Source organism: Dromaius novaehollandiae, chromosome 1 (assembly GCF_036370855.1).
Source record: "Dromaius novaehollandiae isolate bDroNov1 chromosome 1, bDroNov1.hap1, whole genome shotgun sequence".
Taxonomy (NCBI): Eukaryota; Metazoa; Chordata; class Aves; order Casuariiformes; family Dromaiidae; genus Dromaius; species Dromaius novaehollandiae.
The window spans coordinates 106323607-106344091 of record NC_088098.1 but is presented as its reverse complement, the minus strand read 5'-3'; the positions used below and the strand labels follow the sequence as shown (position 1 = coordinate 106344091).

General features: G+C 37.5%; 1 protein-coding gene across 4 annotated transcripts in view; it reads right to left on the bottom strand.

Annotated features, from left to right (window-relative positions):
* GBE1 (1,4-alpha-glucan branching enzyme 1) overlaps nucleotides 1-20485 on the bottom strand; it is a 160445-nt gene that overhangs the window by 129352 nt on the left and 10608 nt on the right. The window contains exon 1 of one of the 4 annotated variants that reach the window (XM_064523206.1): nucleotides 2276-2294. The exons of the other annotated variants lie outside the window; for them this stretch is intronic. The gene's annotated coding sequence lies outside the window, so the exon portion shown is untranslated. Of the gene's footprint in view, nucleotides 1-2275; nucleotides 2295-20485 lie in introns of those variants that run through there. 4 annotated transcript variants of the gene reach the window in all.

Here is a 20485-nt window from a genome sequence, read left to right as displayed (position 1 = left end):
AAGGTAATCAGCAGAGCATGTAGCAAAGACATGAACACAAGCGTGACTGGAAAGACAGTAGCTGATAAAGAGGCATGCTGCCAAAAGTACATGGGACAAAAATACTACTCTTCTAGTGCCAGCTGAGGAGTGTGGTACACTGCAGGACTTACTTCAGTAACTCTGATTTATTACTTTAATTTGAAATTGTGTTCTTGTTAAATATTCAGGTTTTCATACTGCCAAAAGACACTAGACTATGTAACACTGAACATTAATCACATACCCAGGTAAGCTACAGAAGCAATATCCTTATTAATTTGTTTGTAATGGGTAGACAATACAGTCATTAGAATTAATTTATCTGGTTTACTAACGCATTTTTACTTTAGGTACACAATTTCTGGTTTTTCAGTAGCATTTACTTGAAAACTGTAGGGTAGACTCTTTCCCTCCATTTCAGAACCAGTTTACTTTTCCTCTCAGTAAAAGGTATTTATCACTGGAATCTTCCAAAAAGGCTTCTGCTAATCATTAAAATATACTTTAAAAAAAACCTAAGTTTGAGACAACTCTCTCGAATGTTTTATTTATCAGAATTATTTTTAATGAAGCTGTAAATAACAGCATATCAATTCCTATTTGATTCCACTGTCAACTATTTCTAACAGACTTGCTTTGTATTAATAGATAACAAGGTCAAGCCTGGAAAAAAACAGATTTGGTGATTCCCACAGCACCAGTACTGACAGCTACAAAGCTGGAATCAAAACAAACTAAAAGCAGTAACTACACTAGAGGCTTCAGAAAAAAAAATACAGGTTTAAAAATACATATATATATATATATATAACCATATATATACACACACACATACACACATATATATATATGATACTCTCTTTGGTGGGCAGGTGCTATTACATCAAGTCTTATGCAACCTGGAAGCATCATTGAGTATCATTTCTAAAGCAAATACTTGCATGGTAAGAATCAGCACATATGCCTCCTATAGGCTGTCAGAGTTCTGCATATAGTCATTGAAGTCCAGACTAACTTGTCACTATTCCATTTAATTTTAGTTGGTTTAAAAAAAAAAAAAGAAGTTATTTTCAATGTACTTTTTTTATTAGTTTGCCACAGCAATAAACAGAAGCAGCCATCTGTTTCTTCCCAAATTTGGATTTCAAGTATGCTGCATCAGTTTGGCTTCTGCGTTCTTAGTAATGCTGCAAGTAATTTTAATTGGCATAATGTAGCTCAACACAATGCTAAGCAAGAATTTATCTTTCTACATAAACACTCAAGAAGTTAAGAATCAAGGAATTTTATTGTCTGCCAAACAGGAAAAAGCTTTTATGTCAGAAGTCATCCTTATTTCAAATAAAATTACACCTGATATTTCTGATTACGCTAGCCACCCAAACCACTTCAGAGGGCACATTATACAACAATTTTATTTATTTTGAATTTCCTAACAGAAAACTGTGCAGCTCCTCTAGCTACAACTTCAATGTGAATTTCTATAATAAATCTTACTTCACTTCCTTCTGAAATCTGTTCTAAAAATTAGAAGCAAAGACCTGCTTTAATAGATCAGATCAATGGTTCATATACCCAAGTAGTCCAGGCTATCTGAAAGTTATGTCAGAAGCTTCAAAAAAAAAAAAAAAATCTTTGCAATCCCATAAAACAAACAACACCATCCCAGTTATACAGCTGTTTCCCAGTCAAATTTACAGATCTGACTGCCATCATAAGAGGCTGTCAAAAGAGATGGCTAGGGAAAGGTACCCACATCAATATCTTGGTTCTGTACTACAGCATCCTGCCCTCCTATAATATAATTTTCATCTTAACTAATGTAACCACAAGCCTATGTTATTTCACTTAAAGTGCAATAACCCTTTAAATCCTACCATTTTAGCCTCAATTTTAATGCTGACGATGAGTTCCAAGCTCATTGTATACAATGTTTTAAGTAGTTTTCATTAAGTGTTCCTTTACTGTGGATAACAGAAGAACAACCAATGTACCTATTGCAGTTCCTTTGTATTATTCAGTACTTCTATGCTTACATTAAATGGCCATGTATTCATCTGCTCTCTAAATAAACGTCCTGTTTCTTTGTCTCATGCACACAAGTACATTCTCGATGTAGGTTTTTTCCTAGCCTTTAAATATTTGTTACCCACTTTCAGATCAGCTCTCTACATTTTATTGTGACAAAGAAAAATTCACAATACTTAAGGGGGGGGAGATCATGTATGTTATTTTACATATATAGAATACTTACAAAAAGTATTAAAATATGGAAAAGGAAGCAAGGTATACTTTATTTTCTTTTGTTGCTGACTACTGTGCCAGTTTGATCAGTCTTCATTGGTTTGTCCAATAAATGTTTTGCACTTTGGCTTGGAGGCTATATGGGGCTATTCATATGGACTGCATATTCAGTCAATCAGATAAGCATCATCTGCTAGCCTGTAAAGCCAATGAAGAGTGACTCTTCCAGAAGAGAGTTGTAAGGAAGAAAATGTCACCTCCAGTAACTGGAAAATAAAAAGAGCATAGAGGGACTGAGGGGAAGGGGAGGGAACAGAGATAACTTACCTTCCAAATTATTCATACCAGCTTTAGGCACTTTAGCAGAAGCATCACGCTCAGCTTCACAGCACAAATCTGTCTAAATTTAATTCTTAATTCTGACTTCACTGTGGACAGGACCAACAAGGAAAGATGAGCACTCAAACTTTTATACATTCCACAATAGAAAATGTTTATAATTCAGTATCAATAAACTGGAAGTAGAATTAGTACTTGTGTACTTAAGAAATATCAGTAACTACCACCAGATAACATAGTCTATTCCCAAGGAAAACGAGCAATCAAAACATGTATTCTTGTTTCCTGCTGTGAATAGCTGTATGCAAAGGTATAATGCTTCATTCACAGACAAACATTGTCAAAGATGCCCTCTAGAAGAGGCTCTTTTCCAGACTTCAGTAAGAGTGAACACAAAGGAAAGAAATGCATGGCCACTAGCTGATTCACACTATCATCTCTAGAAGGTAGGTATAAACACCAAGTTCTTTAAGTTATCACATTGAATGTTCAAGCCTCTTTAGAAAAGAGAGGAGTTAGGATTTTGTGGAGTCCATCTATTTTTCTGAAGCATTAAGCTACTGTATCTCCTTGACACAACAATCCTCTATCTGGACAAAACTACACATATCACTTCATGTCAAAAATGTGGTAGGCACTTCTTAACCACAGAGTGAACGCTATTCAGCAATTGTTGGACCACTCCCAACCATACACCCATTTTCACGGAATTTAAGTTCACAAGGACACATTACAGCTTCCAAGACATCTGCCTTCTGCCTACTGTATTTTTATATTACCAAGGGCAGCCTGATAATCATAGAATTCGCTAGTACTTTACGGCCTCCAAGCATATTTTAGTCCCTGTCTGTAATGCAACTTGTCTATCACAGCATTAGGAAGGTTACGATTCAAGTTTCAAGTTGATGTGACTAAAGAAAATAGCAAAACAAAAAGGGGGGGGGGAGAATAATAACTAATATCGCACTACTATTCATGACTCAAATCATCCACCGTAGGTATTACCCACAAAAAGAGCTGATCAGACACTTAAGTTTACATCAGATTTTTAAATATCTTAAGTGGTGAGGTAGCTTGGGACACACTTAAGGCCACTTGCAACAACTGCGCAGTAGGGAGCAGAAGATGAGGAAGCATGAGCTAAGAAAGCTTGGTATTGCCAGGGTTAATCATCCTGATGTGCTGCACAAGCTAACCACAAGCATAGATCTACTTTTAGAAAATAAAACTGAGAAAGCTTCAGAGCTCATGCAATTGTTAACATTTCTCTAGTACTAGGAGTTGAGAAATATCAGAGGAACAGTTACCTACTGTGGGGGGTGGGGGAGGAACTATTTTTACAATTTCATACTCATCTTGTCTGCTTATAACACCATACACACCTCCCAGAACAAGTACTAAAAAGGTAAAGGAGTCTTCCATGATTTTGACAGAAGATTGATTTATTTATACAGATGCTTTTCTATAACAAAAAAAAAAAAAAAAAAAAAAAAAAAAGCACAATATTTTTAACCATTCCCTTATTTGAGATGGATAAAATTAAACAGCAAAAAGGTTGAGGAATGTAATAGTGGACTACTAAGAAGACTTCCATTTTAGTAAGTTCCCATCCCCACTATGACATTGCTGTGATTTTCTGGGTTTTTTTTTCCTCTTTATAAAAGGAATTACATCCATCAATTTCCTAAATGGCTGACCAGCTTGAAAAGTTGTATTTTAATGTACCTGCCTATCTGTGAAGTACAAAATAGAAAAAGCATTACATTACACTCTTGGTAGAAAGACATACATATGTATAAGATTATGCACAAGTCTAAATATTTGCATTAAATGTATACTTTATTCACATACAACAACATCCCTCCCTTCTCCCCTCTCCTATCTGAAATAGGCACAACAGAATATAAAAGCAGTACCTCTCCTTCTGGAATTAAGCCTAGAAAAATACTGCTTGCTCCAGTTCTCAGACTGGAGAGCTGCCAAAGTAAAGCCTTCTAACTGAAGCCAAACAGGACAACAGGTTAGTCCCAGAGCTTCAACCACACACACATCTCCTCCTTATCCGAGGTCAACTTGATACACACCAGTATCAGGGAATAACATGCAGGGGGAAAATCATGAACTAACAGCTTTAATATTAGTTACTGACAGTTTATCAGAAAGTTTGCCTCTGAGTTAAGAGCTATAGCTCAAGAATAAAGGGGGGAAAGACTTCTGAGGCATCATGGAACAAAGTATTGTTAGGTGCATAAAGAGTCAGCAAGCATATTTTGTCATGATATATTCATTGTAACACAATGAGTTGAAGTATTTAGTATTACATAAATAAACCTGTGATATGCTGTAAGCTGTATACAGTTCTGTACAAATTCCTTACTAATATCTTTTCCCCCTCCTCTGAAGAGTCTGAACTTCTCTTCGTCTTCTACAAGGCCACACATACACAGTATTCATAAGTGTAATTTTCGGTCCTTTCCTTCCTAACACATTGTGCTCTGAAGGTTTAGTAAAGCAGCAGAATATTGCTAATAAGCAGAAATAAGAGACTGACAGCTAGAAGGCTTTTTCAATCGTCATTTGAATTGATGCAAGATTTAAGTGTAAAGCAAGTGCAAAATTGACAGAACAAGTACTACCTAGCTAGAAGTGGGGGGGGGCGGAACACCACAAGTAGGATAATTAAGCACTGCAACAGGGATCCAGAGAGGCTATAGAATAAACCTGGTAGGTTTAAGGCCCAAATACACAACACTCCTAAGCAATCTGGTCTGAATTCAATGTTGACCTGGTTCTGAACAGAAAGCTGTGACTTTGATAAAATCCCACTGTCCCTTCCAACCTGAATTACTCTATGAAAATCTAGTGCTTTCCACCTATTGAAGCTAGTTTGTTCTGCTTAAGAAAAAGCTAAGAATATGGCAAGACATATAAAAACAGTGTAGACAGCGACAGAAATACTACAAGCACTACAAGTGCCAAAACGCTCTAAAATATCTTTAGTTACTGGCAATCACACAAATACCTCCTCTAAGCTCATATTCATTTTCTTTGTATAGGTATCTGTGCACACAGATAAAGGAATTCCACATTCCTAAAACAATCAAAAAATATGGACATAACCAATCAACTTCTGCCTTGAAAGAAATTTTGCTATTAATGCTTTTGGCAATTTTCCTCGAATACCTTATTACTGCATGAGTCTTTCCCATGTGATTTAAAAATCCGTAAAAGTGGTTACCGAAGTGTAGGAGGTAAACTTTTCCATCAACGCTATCTTTTAAAATGTTACAACTATAGTATCCACATATTCACATGAAATGGTATACATAGTTACTTCCATTTTAATTTCTTATATGCAAATTATACAAATAAGCTTAATATACATCTTGCTATTACTCTATGTATACCATGCATTATTTCAAAGTGTTCTGGAAATATAAGCCAATTGGAAGTTGACAAAAATCCTACACTTTTGTGCACCAATGTATAAAACACTACGGGGGAAAAAGAACTATGGATGCAAGATTGTATTCATACTTGAAGTCATCCAATACTATTTTTTTTTTCTTTCTTTCCTTTAACTCTTTCAATGGAAAGTTACTGTGCAACTTCTGCATCTTTCTTTGCAGGTAACTAGTTAGAACAAGAGAACAGCCATATCCTTTAGTATTCTGCAACAGAGGGGTCAATCTTTCAGAGAGGTAATGGTATTGTGTATCCTTTTTGAACTGAAAGATAGAATTGCCATTCAACAATATTTTATCTCTATAGGACAGAGAATCCTTGTTTGCTGTCTCACACTGAAGTCAGCAGGAACTGGAAGCCATCACGATACTCACCATCTAACCTTATGCACGCTCTTGCTGTTGACTGGTAACCTCCATGTAACTGCTGCTGTCAGCCTGTCAGTTATGCCTGCAATGGGATTCTTGAGGCAACATCATGCTGACACGTATCTGAACAAAACAGAAACTAGGGCCTTACTGGAGGTTGACTGAAAGGTCAGGTAAAATTAAATCAAGTGCACCAACCCTAATTCCATAAGGCTGAACTTATGGAAGGCTGAACTTATAGAAGCATAGAAGGCTGAACTTAGAGATGCAAGGGGAGGTGAAGCCCTTTAAAAAGGGCACTAGACTCCAGGCTATAAAGGATTTATTCCTAAATTTCCAAGATAGCTGTAATCTTATTTGCAGTTTTTAAAAGGGTACCCATTTCTATTTAGGGGTAGTTGTGTTTAACATGTCTTTCTGCCTTTGTAGGCCTTTCTTAAGCAAAAAGAGAAGTCAGCCTATCTCTCCAGAATCAGGGAAGGAACTGGGCAGTTTGACTAACTACAGTGCAATTGTTAGAATTAGTTTAAAACCTATGCAAAGTCTCTCACACAGCAAAAGGCTAAAAGCACATGCCTCATTTAAGTTTTCTTCAGGGTAGTCTGGATTCTTGTATTTCACTATTCATTTAGTCTAAGAAAAATTCTTAACAATTAGTCTCTCATTTTTCTGAGGTAAGTTTAGTGCCTTTTCTTTAAGGCTTTGCACATTAAATGAAAATAACATTTCTATTAAAAGTTAAGTCAATGCAGACTATCAGTAGCTGCACTGTTTGACTCTAAGTTTGTAAATCTCCCCCTTAAAGTGCCATCCCAAACACTGTGCTACACTATACATTTTTATTTGGTTATATGTCAGAAAAATTACAGCAAAAAAGATCAACAGACAGGTAAAAGAATCTTGCAGAAAGGCCATTTTCACTACTGATCCCTTAGTACAGGCCAGAGTCCTAAATCCAGGGCAGAACCATAGCCTCTTCCCCAAATCTAAGATACCACATAGCAGGAGCAATCAGCAACTTTTATCTGCCACACAGAGTCATGGGAGTAAAAGAAGTTCATCTGAGGTAACTGGCATGTGAAATACAGGTGCTGCATTGGGTAAGCATAAGGCAGAGAACAATAAGCAAATATCGGGTTCCTTTTTTCCCCTCAGGTATAGAGTACATACATCTGAACTAAAAGTTAAAAAACACATAGAAAAGAAAAAGAAGTAATCTTCAACATATCAGATGTCTTCTTGACAGAAACTTGTTCTTAAGAGCATCCATTATTCTTATTTAAGGAAAGTATAAACTTTTGGATTGCTTACTGAGAAAAATGAATGATAAGGACAAAAAAAAAATGTTGAAAGCACAATAGTATCTGTACTGAATGCTATGAACAAAATTAATACTAAACAATAATAAAGAGTTCAAATTGGTAATTCATTCCTCTTTTATAGGGTTAAGAGCTGCTAGAACTGCATCCCACATACATAACACATGAATACTTGGGCTTCGTATTTATACTGTAACTGAAATATAGCTAATATGAACTTCAGCCTTTCCACGTTATCTGACAAGTTCCATTCCCGGAGATGTCTAGGGAAGAGAAATCTTTCCCAAGTATACTCTTCCACCTAGAGTCAACCATATTGCTATCTTACTGTAGACAATCCATCCCAGAGTACACAACTCACATTACACAGCAAGTAAACAGTTCTCCCAGTTTCTGTTTGTGCTCTAGTCCAAAGTAAACTGCAAAGTCAATTCTGATGTTGAAACAGACAAAATTTTGTTCCTCAATTATGCAAATACAAGACAGGACAGCTGACTGTGCAGAGTCAGTACACAAAGCACCCGCTGGAGTCCCACAAACAGGGAAAGCTAACCAAAATACTCCGAATAACAGCTTTCACCAAGAGCCCTCCTCCCCCCCCTTTTTTTGGGAGAGACAGTAGGAAAAAAAAAAAAAATGAAACCACATATTTCTATCAAGACCCTTTAATGCAAGCAAAACAACAGCATAAAGAAAGCATACAGGATCTAGCAGAGCTTCCTTCACCACCAACATGCCTGTCCAGCCTCCCAGGGTTGCTAAGGTCCACGGTCCCAGGGCAAGTGTGAAGGAGATGGGGCCGCAGCCAGGACTTGCTCTGTCCTCACAACCTTCCTTTTCAGAAGAGGCTTTTCCCTGCCTTCCTCATTCCACTGGAACAAAACCGAGCTTTGAAATCCTCATGCAACAGGGCTACTTTTCTCTGCACACAGTTCCAAACAAGGACAAGCATCCATAATAAATTTTAAGTATTCAACATTACAAATAGCTCATACGCATACGCAGCCAAGACCTAAGGAGAAATAAATAAATAAAAACAACAAAAGCAACACACAAACTATGAACCCTAATGAAATCTCTTCTGTTAAAAGTTTAAGGTAGCGTGAAGGGAAAAGCTGTTCTTTAATTAACTCATTATTTACATATTAAGTTATCAGACAAAACAGGTAAACAGTTTCAAAACAACTATTTTGGCACTGACAGATATCTATTAATGAGCGGAGCTGAACCTGATGTACGGCAAATTTTTCTTACAGCAAAAAAAACAAGAACAAAAGAAACCGCAAAGCCTATGATTTAGAACTACATATTCTCCCTTTGCTAAGCAGCTAGCTCCCTTTCTAGACCAAATTTCAGTAACAGAAGCTCTTTACATTTAATATAAGAACAAATTCTGAGTAATAATTACTGTTGTGAAGCCAAGCGGTTTTTCAGTTATTGACTAAAGAAGGAAAAATAAATAGCCTCCGAATCTGAAAGCTACATAAACTATCCCAACTTATGAAAGACAATCATTTGGATTATTTCCCCCTTTTTTGTTCTCCCAGAAACGAGAGTAAAACTAGAACCAAGTTTAACTGGCATCCAGGAAAGTCCATTTTAAAGATCTCTCAGTGAGCAACCCTGTAATCCCAAAGTTTGCTGACTGCTGCGTTCCAGAAACCCTCACTGCTTAAACAGTTCGGGGTGGGGTGGGGAAGAAAGGGAGAGGGGTACAACCCAAGACAGATGGACAGACAGACAGCACCCACTGTCAAATCCATGACTCATGCATCTTGGATGCAGTGAATATCTAAATTCATCTCATTTTGTTAACAGTGTAGAAAACTGAAGAACAAATGCTGTTAGACTATGTAATTACCTGTAATTTCAGCTTGTCATCTCCATTATTCCTGAACTGTATGGTCCCATTCCACCTCCTCCAGACACACTGACAGCATCCTCCAATCCCTCATCCCCAGTAGCACTCATGAAAACTCAGTCTCAGGATTATGTGATGTGTCCCAGTTAATATTTCAAAATATATTATGAGTTTTAACAATGAATAATAATCAGCAGTTGATTTGATACATTTCATTCCAAAAAGTTCTGAATTCTGAAAGTTTACTGGAAGCTACAAGACACTGCCATAAATATTACAGATTATGAACTCCATGCAGAAAAATTCAGTCCTAGTTGACTATCACATATGTAGGTCTCTGACTATATTTCCATCCATTTTTACCTTGTTCTTTCTTTCTAATCAATGCTTTAAAGGCAACTTCCTTCCAAAACCTGATGAACTGTTAAAGTGCTGCACTATAAGTGCAAGAAAGATTTATCATCACCCTTAGAACCCTGAACTCCCCAAAGAGTATGAAATGTAGGCTTGCACATCCAGAACAAACACATACTATGGATTACTCCCTGCGTGAACAGTACACAGCTAATGAGTGCTTACAAGGAAGATGAAAAATGGCTCTGGAAGCAGGAGATTGGATAAATAAAATAACCGATGTAAATAGCAAATAGAAGAAGTGATGCAGAGCATTTGTAAAGATCTGAACACACAAAAAGTTTGCAGACTTTACAATGAAAAAATATTAATATAAATAGAAGAACAGAGGAAAAATCTTAAGCCAAAACTTCTAAGATAACAAACCACGCACTCCTTGCCAAAAAGCGGGTACACACCGCCATTGCCGTGTTTCATCATTATTTTCTAGATATCTGTTTACATCTTAGAGAATATTAAATTTGTACATTATCAGGTGGAAGCCTGATAGGATAACTCCTATTTTCTGAGGCATATTCAATACCTCTTTGCTTCTGTAGGGGAAAGCAAGCCACAGCAAGTATATCACCTTGATGAAGCGCAATGGGACCTAGGGTACTCAAGGACTCTCTGCCTTTAAGAGTTCTTCACTTCTCTCCCATCTCAGAGAGCTAGCCATGATATCTGACAATCTTGGGTTACCAACTCTGCAGAAAGTTTAATAAAAGCTGTAAAAGTCATTTACAAGTTACCAGAATTTGAAAACACTCTTTCCACAGACATTCAAGAACCAAAAATTTCAGCAAAATGCATTCAGGAAAATGTTATTCACTCATTTCAGTCAGAAATTAAAATAAAATGACCTGTCCTAGTTTAAAAATAAATAAATTTCATTTCTAACAAGCAACACATCTGAAAATTTTTACTCAGATGCACTATTACAGAGTATGAAATACACTACAAGATCAGCCACAAATTATTGTTTATTCCTACTTGTTTTTGTTTACAGAGTATTTCTTTGCCAAAAGAACTGTTGATCCTTGAATGGAAAAACAGCTTAGCCTTCTTTGTTCTCCTGACCCCTTAAGCTTTACATGACCTAACATAAGAAGCTAGGGTCTGGAGCTATCAGACATGGAGAAGTCCTACCTCAATGACAAGTCTTCCCTATGCTAAAGGCAAATAAGCAGCAACTTTCAATCACTGCAGCAAGTCTGTAGACAAGTTGTTTTAGTAACCTTAGGGTTTTATGTTATTCTTTCCTCTCGCATGCACTGTTCTACCTTACCATCCTGCTCCAACTGTTAGCACCCATTCAAGATAGCAAAAAGAGTAATGCTACCCCAGAAACAAAACAAGCAATTCTTGACTTTTACTGCTTCTTCTCAACTAGTCATCATCACTGTGGCAACAGATTTATGAAACCCCAAAGGTTAACATCAGCTGGTTCAACTGAAGAATATACATGCACTGTGTTTGTATTAACTACTGCAACAGCCATGATGGTAAACAGCATGTCTGATGCCCATCAAGAAGAAATCTTGGCAGAATGAATGCCAGAAAATGCTCCAGGGAGTCTCAAAACCTCTCCCTAGAGAAGGGCTTGGATTTTTATGGTTCTTGGCAAACAACCCATAGAGCCTGGGAAAGATGAGAAAGAATCACAAATGAGAAAACAGAAAAATGGAACAATGCAACAAAGACTCTTGACTTTCTCAGCACATCTTTTGTTTTGAGCAAGTGAGGACTGCATGAGTGAAACTTAACTTGGAAAACGTCATAAAGAAATACAAACTCACTGCAGTCAAGCACTGTCCTATTCTTTGTTTAGAGCAGACTAAATGGTGTTGCTACTATAGACAAACCTTGTTAAGCATTGGAAAAAAGCTATCTGTGAAGAAATCTCCCTGACATTTTTACAATTACTTAAACAGCCAACAACTTTTACTGCTGAAAGCTCTGTGACAGAGTCAACAATGCACTGAGAAAAGCCTTCGAAATTCATGACCCATAGTAACCAGCAGAACCAAATACACGAAGTTCAATCTGTTTCTTCTTACTAGTGTACACAAGTTGCACATGCATGGTGCCACAATTTGTACTTCAGAACTTCAGTCAATCACAGCAACATCTAACAGACTTCGGCAAACATACCTAGAAGCTGTTACTAAACTTTCAGAATGTGAAGACTCTCTCTAAAAGGTTTACATTAAAAGTGTTAATATATTAGCAAATGCTACTGGTGAGCAACACACTTTTTGTCTGCCAAAGTCCTTACTGCAGATGCAGTTATATGCACACACTGTCACTAGCATTTTAAGTTTTGACTGGGATGGAGTGAGTTCCAGCAACAGGTTGTACTATCAAAAGCACACTTTTCCTCCTACAAGCTGTATTCATGATATGAGCACTTTTCCAATATAGTATGCTATGCTGGTATTATCTTTCCGTATACCAGCCCAGCTCCAGCATCTGCCATTTTTATAGTTGGTCTGCCAATTAATGCAATGATGATGCAATCTACATCCCAGACCTGACTAAAAATCTGAGAAAAGCCTGTCATAATTGAACTACATTAATTGACAAGTATTAGCCTTGCAGCATGCTACGCTGATTCCTACTATGTAAGAACAAACAAGTTGTTCAGAGGAATTTCAAGGGGAGGGTGTCAAATCTTGACAGACTTGGCATTTCCTACCTCTGTGGGGCTCAGGAGACGTCTCTGTCATAAGTCATTATGGTCAAAATGTTTTGCACTGGCACTTAATGGACATAATTGCTGCCAACCGTGACTGTCACTGAAGGCTCCATCTGATACGTGCTTTTATAACACCACATTATTTATGACATTAAGAAAGGTAATACATTACTTTATGTCCTGAAATTCAAAAGCCTGAGTCTAGATCAACAAATTTTTGCTGCCAAGATTGATTAAAAAAAACTTGTTTATAAAAATTCCACTGCTCACCGTTAAGAAAGAAAACAGCTCGACTTGAAGACACAATGGCTAACAGTCATATTCAAAGAGATGACTGATTATCTTACAAGACTTGGTCCACAACTTCACGGTCCAAAATGAGATACTATTCAGAAGGTATCATCTTTACTTTAATCCAGTCATCGTTATTGTACAGCAACAACATGCCTGTTAGATGGCAACTGCTTTGGCACAGTCACTAAAGAGCTATTTAAGTCCAAATTTGCTAAATTTTAAAGTGAAAGTGGTAATTAGATCTTTTCACATACCTAATCTTTTAGTAAAGCCTTTCATTTCAATCCCAGAATTCCTAAACTGTAGCTGAAATACATTCATCTCCATACGGAACCTGACTGTGCTGTTCTTAATGCTACCAACTGTGGAACCTACAGACAGTTTCAACCAGTTAAAGGTGCGAACAACCAGATGAGCTTCTGCACGGTAAGCACTACTTCCTTCTTTCACAAACTTATGGCAGAGAAAACAATGGCAGATTGCTTTCCTTGGAAGAAAAATCTATATTTTTGAAGAATCTGATTAAAAGACTGAGTCTTCTGCAACCATTAAGAAGCAAGGAACTTCTATATTTTTAATTACCTGAAAATTTTTCAGATGTTAAGGCGAGCAGTTAAAGTTTAAACAATCCACTCTATGAATTAAGTCCGGTAGGTTTTTTTTGTTGTTGTTGTTTTTTTAAACACTTATTACTCTGTAGATTAGTCTGGTGGCCTCCTCTGACTTCTCCCCAGTCTTGCTCTCCTCCTGAAAACTTAAGCTTTTCATCCATAGTGTTCCTTAGTGACATTAAAATAAACAAACAAAATCTCATGTTTAATACATTATGTTCTTATTGACTGATATTATAACCCAAGACTACTGCTTCTTTCTCATCATGATTGTATCGCAACGAAGATAACTGAGAAAACTGAGTTGGTAACTGAGAAAACTGAGTTGGTAGTTGGTATTTGAATTTTTGAGAAAAGTTCTACTTAACATCTACCGTCTATATTATAAGGTACCTAAATTGGGGAGGTGGTGGGTCTTCCCCGATGAGAGCTCTAAATTACAGTATTTATGTGAAGTACCAAAAACTCAGATTTGTAACCACATGTGTGTACACTCACACATTTGTTTTAGGATAAGAAGCGTGAAGGAACTAAAAAAAAAAAAAAAAACACACACACACATTTTTCTGCCCAAGATTGTAAGGCAACATAAGGAAAATCTGAAAAGTTAGGCAAATAAATCTTGCTGCTACCAGTGTTTATATTTTCTTTCTGAAAGAACTAATCATTATAATCACACTCAAATTACACAGCAATAGCAACACTATTAAAAAGTCTGTTTACTGCTATTTAAAAAGACTGTTAGGAGCCTGATCTTTTTTCTTAAATACTTCCCAATTGTTGTGAACAGGATAAAGATACAGCAGCAATATTTTGAAAAACACTTTCAGATGTTTACAAAGTAAAGTGTTAAGAACTCGCTCTTTTTTGAGGATGCAGATCAACTATGCCACGGATTGAGAGCATGAGTTCTGTAAGCCACAGCTAAACAGGCCACTGAACACTGGTGGAGGCTGGATACAGACACGTGCTACCTAGAAACTCCTTCCAAGAAGCTGTAAAGAGCAACTAACAAACAACATTACATGTTTTCCCCAAAAGCTATAGAGGAAGCCGTATACCAAACCTAAGAACAGAAACTGCTACTTTTCTCTCGCAAATTAAAAACATAAGTTATAGCTTAGCTTTCAGGGAAACAACTACCCTGAATTTTCAATGAGCTCAATCAAAAACAAAAAACAAACAAATAAAAAGCACTTAAAGCTTCAGCAATCATCTCCAGTGTTTTTTCTTGGGGGAGGGGGGGAGAGAGGGAGACAGGGAAGGCGAGGGAGGAAAAGGAGAAACAAAAACAAGCCTTCCCAGTGTTGTCACCAGTATGTGATATCATAACTTAGTACAAAAATAAACAAACAAACACACACAAACAACAAAAAACACACACACACAAAAACACCCTTTGATTTCTTTAGGCTTTCTCCCTTAGTTCCTGACATAATAGGCAATAATGCATTGGGCAACCACTTTGGCTTCTTCAGTCTGTATCCATAGTCTAGGTTTTCGAGGGGTTTTTGTTGTTGGTGGTGGTTTTTTGATGAAAGAAGGCAATCTAATTGCTATGCCTTACTGTAATCTCCCATCCCTTTGGAGCTTGTCAACGACAAGAATTATTTCTCTGATGGTTCTGCATGTCGAATTATATCAGGGTCCGAAGAGTACCTACTGTTGTTGAAAATCACTGCTAGCTCGTGGCAAGAAAGAAGCAAACAAGTAAACAAAGCAGCAAAGATGCAAAAAGGGTATCACCCTAATTAAGGAAATGGGGGCAAGTAGATGCAACCATTCATTCTCCTGAAGCCAGGACCAAAGGGAGAAGACAGCACAGATACCGTGCTGCTTGTAAGATGAAAAATTAAAGATTATTGTTACACTGGTTATTTTTAGAGACATGTTTTACTAAATTCACTTCCCCTTTAAAGGGAGGAAAAAATTATGAAATATATCAGATACATATTGAAATAAACTAAAAAGCTTGGCCACAGACTACTTTGTACTAGAAAACTTCACAATATGCTCACGGAGCCAAAGCCATTAGCAGTGCTGGACATGTATCATTTACTTCTGTAGATCATCGATTTGCTCACACTTCTCAACGAAATATTTCAATACAAGCTATATCCATGTATTGAACTGCAAAGATATGATAACCCATGATCTTTCCAAAGATTAAGTTTCATTTTGAGAGTTCACAGTCAACCAAGAAGGATGATTTGTTTATTCAGACACTAGATTTTAGTTACTTGGCTCATTTAGCACACAGAATTTTTGCCATGTCATCTGCTACTTTATAACATTCTCCTTAAACATTTGTAGTCCAGACAGACACCAAAAGAGCAAAACGTCTTTTTTGGCTGTCTCCGTTCCCTCCTTTCCTATAAAAGGGAAATACAGGATGAGAAAAGAGTAGAGGCAATGCTAGCAGAACCAGAACAGCTCTCACACCTCTAAACCTCTACGCCAGCTCCTGCCTCAAGCCCTCAAATGCAGCGTTTCCCAGGTGCTTCTATATGGAATTACTGCTGCTGCTTGGATCGTAAAACCAAGCTATCATGCCAGTATTCACAGCTGGCATGCTGCCCGAGTTTTCTTGAGAAAGATGTGTCGCACCAAGGCAGTGCACAACACTGTTTCCATTAAATGCGAGTGAAACTCCCTAGAAGGGCATGGCATTTTCAGGAAGAGCTTCTGCAGAAGTCTCAGAATGGACTGGTAATTGTTAATGATCTACACATTTGGTACAACGAAGTACTGGAAACACTTTAAACATCAGACAAAAAAAAGTGGCGCCTACTTTCGTTCACCACTCTTAAAAGCAAGGATTCATTTACAAAGTGAAAAAACTAAATGACTTATATGAAATAATGCTCCTAAACATCTTTAGTAGAATTGAGCCAGAGGACCTACACGACAGATCTGTCAGCCCAATCACAATGCATATTGTGAAAGATACGATAGATTGCTTGACTTGTAAAGAACTCCTAAAGGATTTATAACTTCTTTAGAATCTGAGAGTGAAAACTCCAATGCTCCATCTACATGCTTCTTTCTGCCAAAAGATTTCACAGCAAAATATGTTTGCATATTAAAAGTAATGATTAACTCCTCTGTAATGATTTTTCTGCAGGGTAAATCCATGTTATTGCTGTCACAGTTATAGGTAGAGTTTTGTTTCAGCCTTCTGGCATGAAAACATCTCAGCAAAATCCTGTAGAGACAACAATATAATGGCATAGCTCGAGAACCTACGTACTCAAAGATACAGAAAAACAAGTGTGATACAAAGGTAACGGATTATATTTAAACAGCTCTAATTCAGAACCAGCAAGCTATGGCATTTACCAATCTCTGTCATATCAGGAACATTTATACTGTGTATAGCTACCACAACAGGTATTAAATGTAAAGTGTGAAAAGTAAGGGTCATTTGCCTAAACAAAGATGTCCAGGGGCATTTTAGACAGCCTAAAGCATCCAAGATAGTTGCTTACACCCAGTATACATAACACAGGATTTATGAGACCCATTTTTTTTTCTGGAATAGCAATTACAGATCAAGCAGGATACCCTAAAATTGCTTGAGTGCTACTAGGCTTATGTTTATGTAATGAATTCATCCTAAGTGGGCAATTTCCAAACAGTTGTGGCAGTGCACATGTTTTCATTAAAAACATTCAGTAACTCAGCACAATTTTCAATAGGAGTCTTTTAGACAATTCCCCCTCAAACTCCTGCCTTTTCTCCAAAGTGTCCTATCAAATGCTTGTACAGTATAGGCAAAAACTTAGAGCTGATGCCGCTGCATCCATGTGTGACCCTAGAGAGTGACCAGAGGCACACATCCGGCAAATGCATGCAGCCTGCCTATCAGTAACCCACAAGCAAGAACAGTGCCCTCAAAACAGCAGTCTGCCTCCACAGACACATGGTTGCCACAACTGGACTAGCTTGGAATGACTAGCTAATGAATTATTTTGTCAAGAAAAGGAAAGAAAAAATCCTATACCAGCTGTAATAAACTTACTCCATCCATTTCTGATCAGCACTAAAATTTTATTTCCTACTTCTTGTCCCAGTATAGGCTCTCTTAAAAGAGTCTTGTCTGTCAGCTCCCTCCCTGGAAGAAGGTAAAAAAAAAAAAGTGCAAATGAAGATTAGAATCTAAACATGTGCCAGAAAAAGAGAAGAATGTATCTGATCAAGTTGCATGTCCTAGCAATAGTATTTTGCCACTCTTCATCACCAATAAAGTCTGTTTGCATAGTTTATCTACATTCCTAAAAGCCTTTTTTGATGAACAAGAAGTTTGTTTTTGCTTGGGGGACTGGAGGGAGAGATTATTGATATTCTTTAATCCTGTATGTCCTAAAGCATTACTTTAACAGATTTTCTTCCCTTTTTAACTCCTACCACAACTGACAACTTTACTTTGGTTCCTGAAATCAACACAACTTGCAAGTGGGAACACCCGGATTCCAATCTCACTTTAAGGACTGTGGAATGCAAAAATGGAGACAAATTACTCAGTGAATGCAGACTAGTTCACTTAAGGGCTGAAATTCACATATTCTATTCCATGAACTAAGCACCTAAAAGTTAATTTTGTGTCACTGACCATCACTTAATTCTTCTGGCAGATCTAGGCTATTTTTTTTGAACTTAGCATAACCTTCCAGCAAGGTACCTCTTATACTGGGGAGAGTAGATCCATCTTCCCAGAACTTCATAACCTTCTGTAAAATCTTCGAGTATTCTCTCTCTCATGCAAAGCACAATGACAGACATGCTGGTGCAAAACCAGCAACACAGCATACCAGAAGAGAAAGCACATGGGAACAAAAAAATGCTGTGCCTGGACAACAGCTCCAGAGAGAGGAGGGTGTCAAATTAAAAGCATTACAGCTACTACTACCTTCTATTAACATTAGTCAATAGAATTTGAGCTACACATTTAAAAAGAAATGCCTGTAAGAATGTTTTTAAAAACATGAAAAGAATAGTGTAAAATAAATTTAGCATTAGAAATATCCAGATTAATGGAACAGAGTTTCAAGATGTTCAACTACGTGAAAAATGTATTTCAAACAAACTAGTTGACCTGGGTCATCAGAGAGGTCTTCAGACACGGATTCTGATAGGGTACATCAAGGTCCTACAGTAGCAGATTTTAAATCACAAAATGTCCAGATAACATTCACTGGTAAGGGGCTTCTGACAGCAACACAAGGCCAAGCAGACTTTGTTGTTCTAAGACCCTTGGAGGCCTGTTCTTTGCAACATGGCCAGGAGTTACCAGTAATAAGTGGCCTCCACCTTGTTAACATGAGGTGCTATAAGAATATCAAATAAATTGTCAGATACTTGAGGAAGAGGCAGACATATTATGACTAAAAAACATTTTTGCAAAAAAGTATTTTCTTGCAGAGGAAAGCTCATGTTTTAAACATTTTAGATACAAAAACCCGATGTTGTTGCACTTGACACATTGCCTTAAGAAACTATTTTCTTTTTAAGCTAATGAAAAACTGCAAGAAACAAAATTTCAGAAGTACAAAGTAAACTGAAGGATAAGCAAGAGAGGTTTTAGATCTCTGACACTGCCCAAGTGAACAGAAGCCTTTTTCGTGGAAAGGCAGAAGATGAAGAAGCAGCTGGAATTGGCATAGTGGGAGTAAGTAGAGGATAACAGTGAGACTGAGAGGAAAGAGAAGTAGGTATACATAAATATCGAAATTGAAGAGGGGGAGAAAAGCATCCATGAGACAGGACATCAATTTAAGAAAGTCCTGCAGAATAAGAATGCCTTCTTTACAGCTTGAAAGTAGTCAAGAATCCTGTACAAATACTGAAATTTAAAGAATTCAGTAGGACAAAGTTTCTCCTCACTATTGCAAGTAGACAGTAACTGGATTCCTGACTACACAACCTATTGTTTCAAAACTCTGGGCATATTTAGCTCAGAATCTACCCAGCTTCCTCAGACATGCTAAGTCTACATAGTGTAACTAGTGAGGCCTCCAAATCTTTTTTCTTTTTTTTTTTTTTTCGGTAGCACTTAAAATTAATCAGTTGCTGTAATTCAGAGGCAACTCCCTTACTAACAGAATTTTTAATACCTATATCCTAATCCTTTCCTGCCTTTTTGCAAGACCAGCAGCTATTAAGACAATCATCTTAACGTCAACTTCAATCTTTGCAACGGAACTAAAACCAGATATGTATATGCTAAATGTATATCAGCCTATGTAGGTATTTCCTCATTGCTGCTGTAATTCCAGAGTACTGGAGCAGCAACATCACTGTTTATGTCAAGTTGGTAATCTATGCTTCACTGAAAAGCTACCACACACTGCAGCTCATATCCAAGGATAGACCAATTAGCTTGGAGAGATGCTACCAAGCAATTGCCTGTACAAACAAGAAAGGGGACAAGGGAAGTACCCAAGTCAGGGAAAGCTGGATTTAAGTGTGGGGGGGGGGGGGTGACCTTTTAAGGAGCAGAGCCTTGCAAGGCCAATAGCACCTCGGTAACCATACCAAGTAACACCATCTAAGGCTGAGACAACCTAGGTACTTCTGATATGGCGACCTAAACTGGGTATGCATGTAGAAAAATTGTGACCAATGGGCAGGCAGGTAGTAATTCTGGGCAAGTTGCCTGCTTGGGAAGGAACTGGAGCAGAGAAATGGAGTGTCCCAAAACTGGAAAAGGAGTAATAAGGTATGCAACTGGTGTGATCGGAGTTTGCCTGGGGGAACCCGATAGGCAGTCCTGCCCTGGATCACCACAGCCTGAAATAGGCAACCAACCAAACCTGTTGCTCTGACCATATCATGCACATCTGGCTGGCTCTTGCAGTCAGGACAGGGGTGCA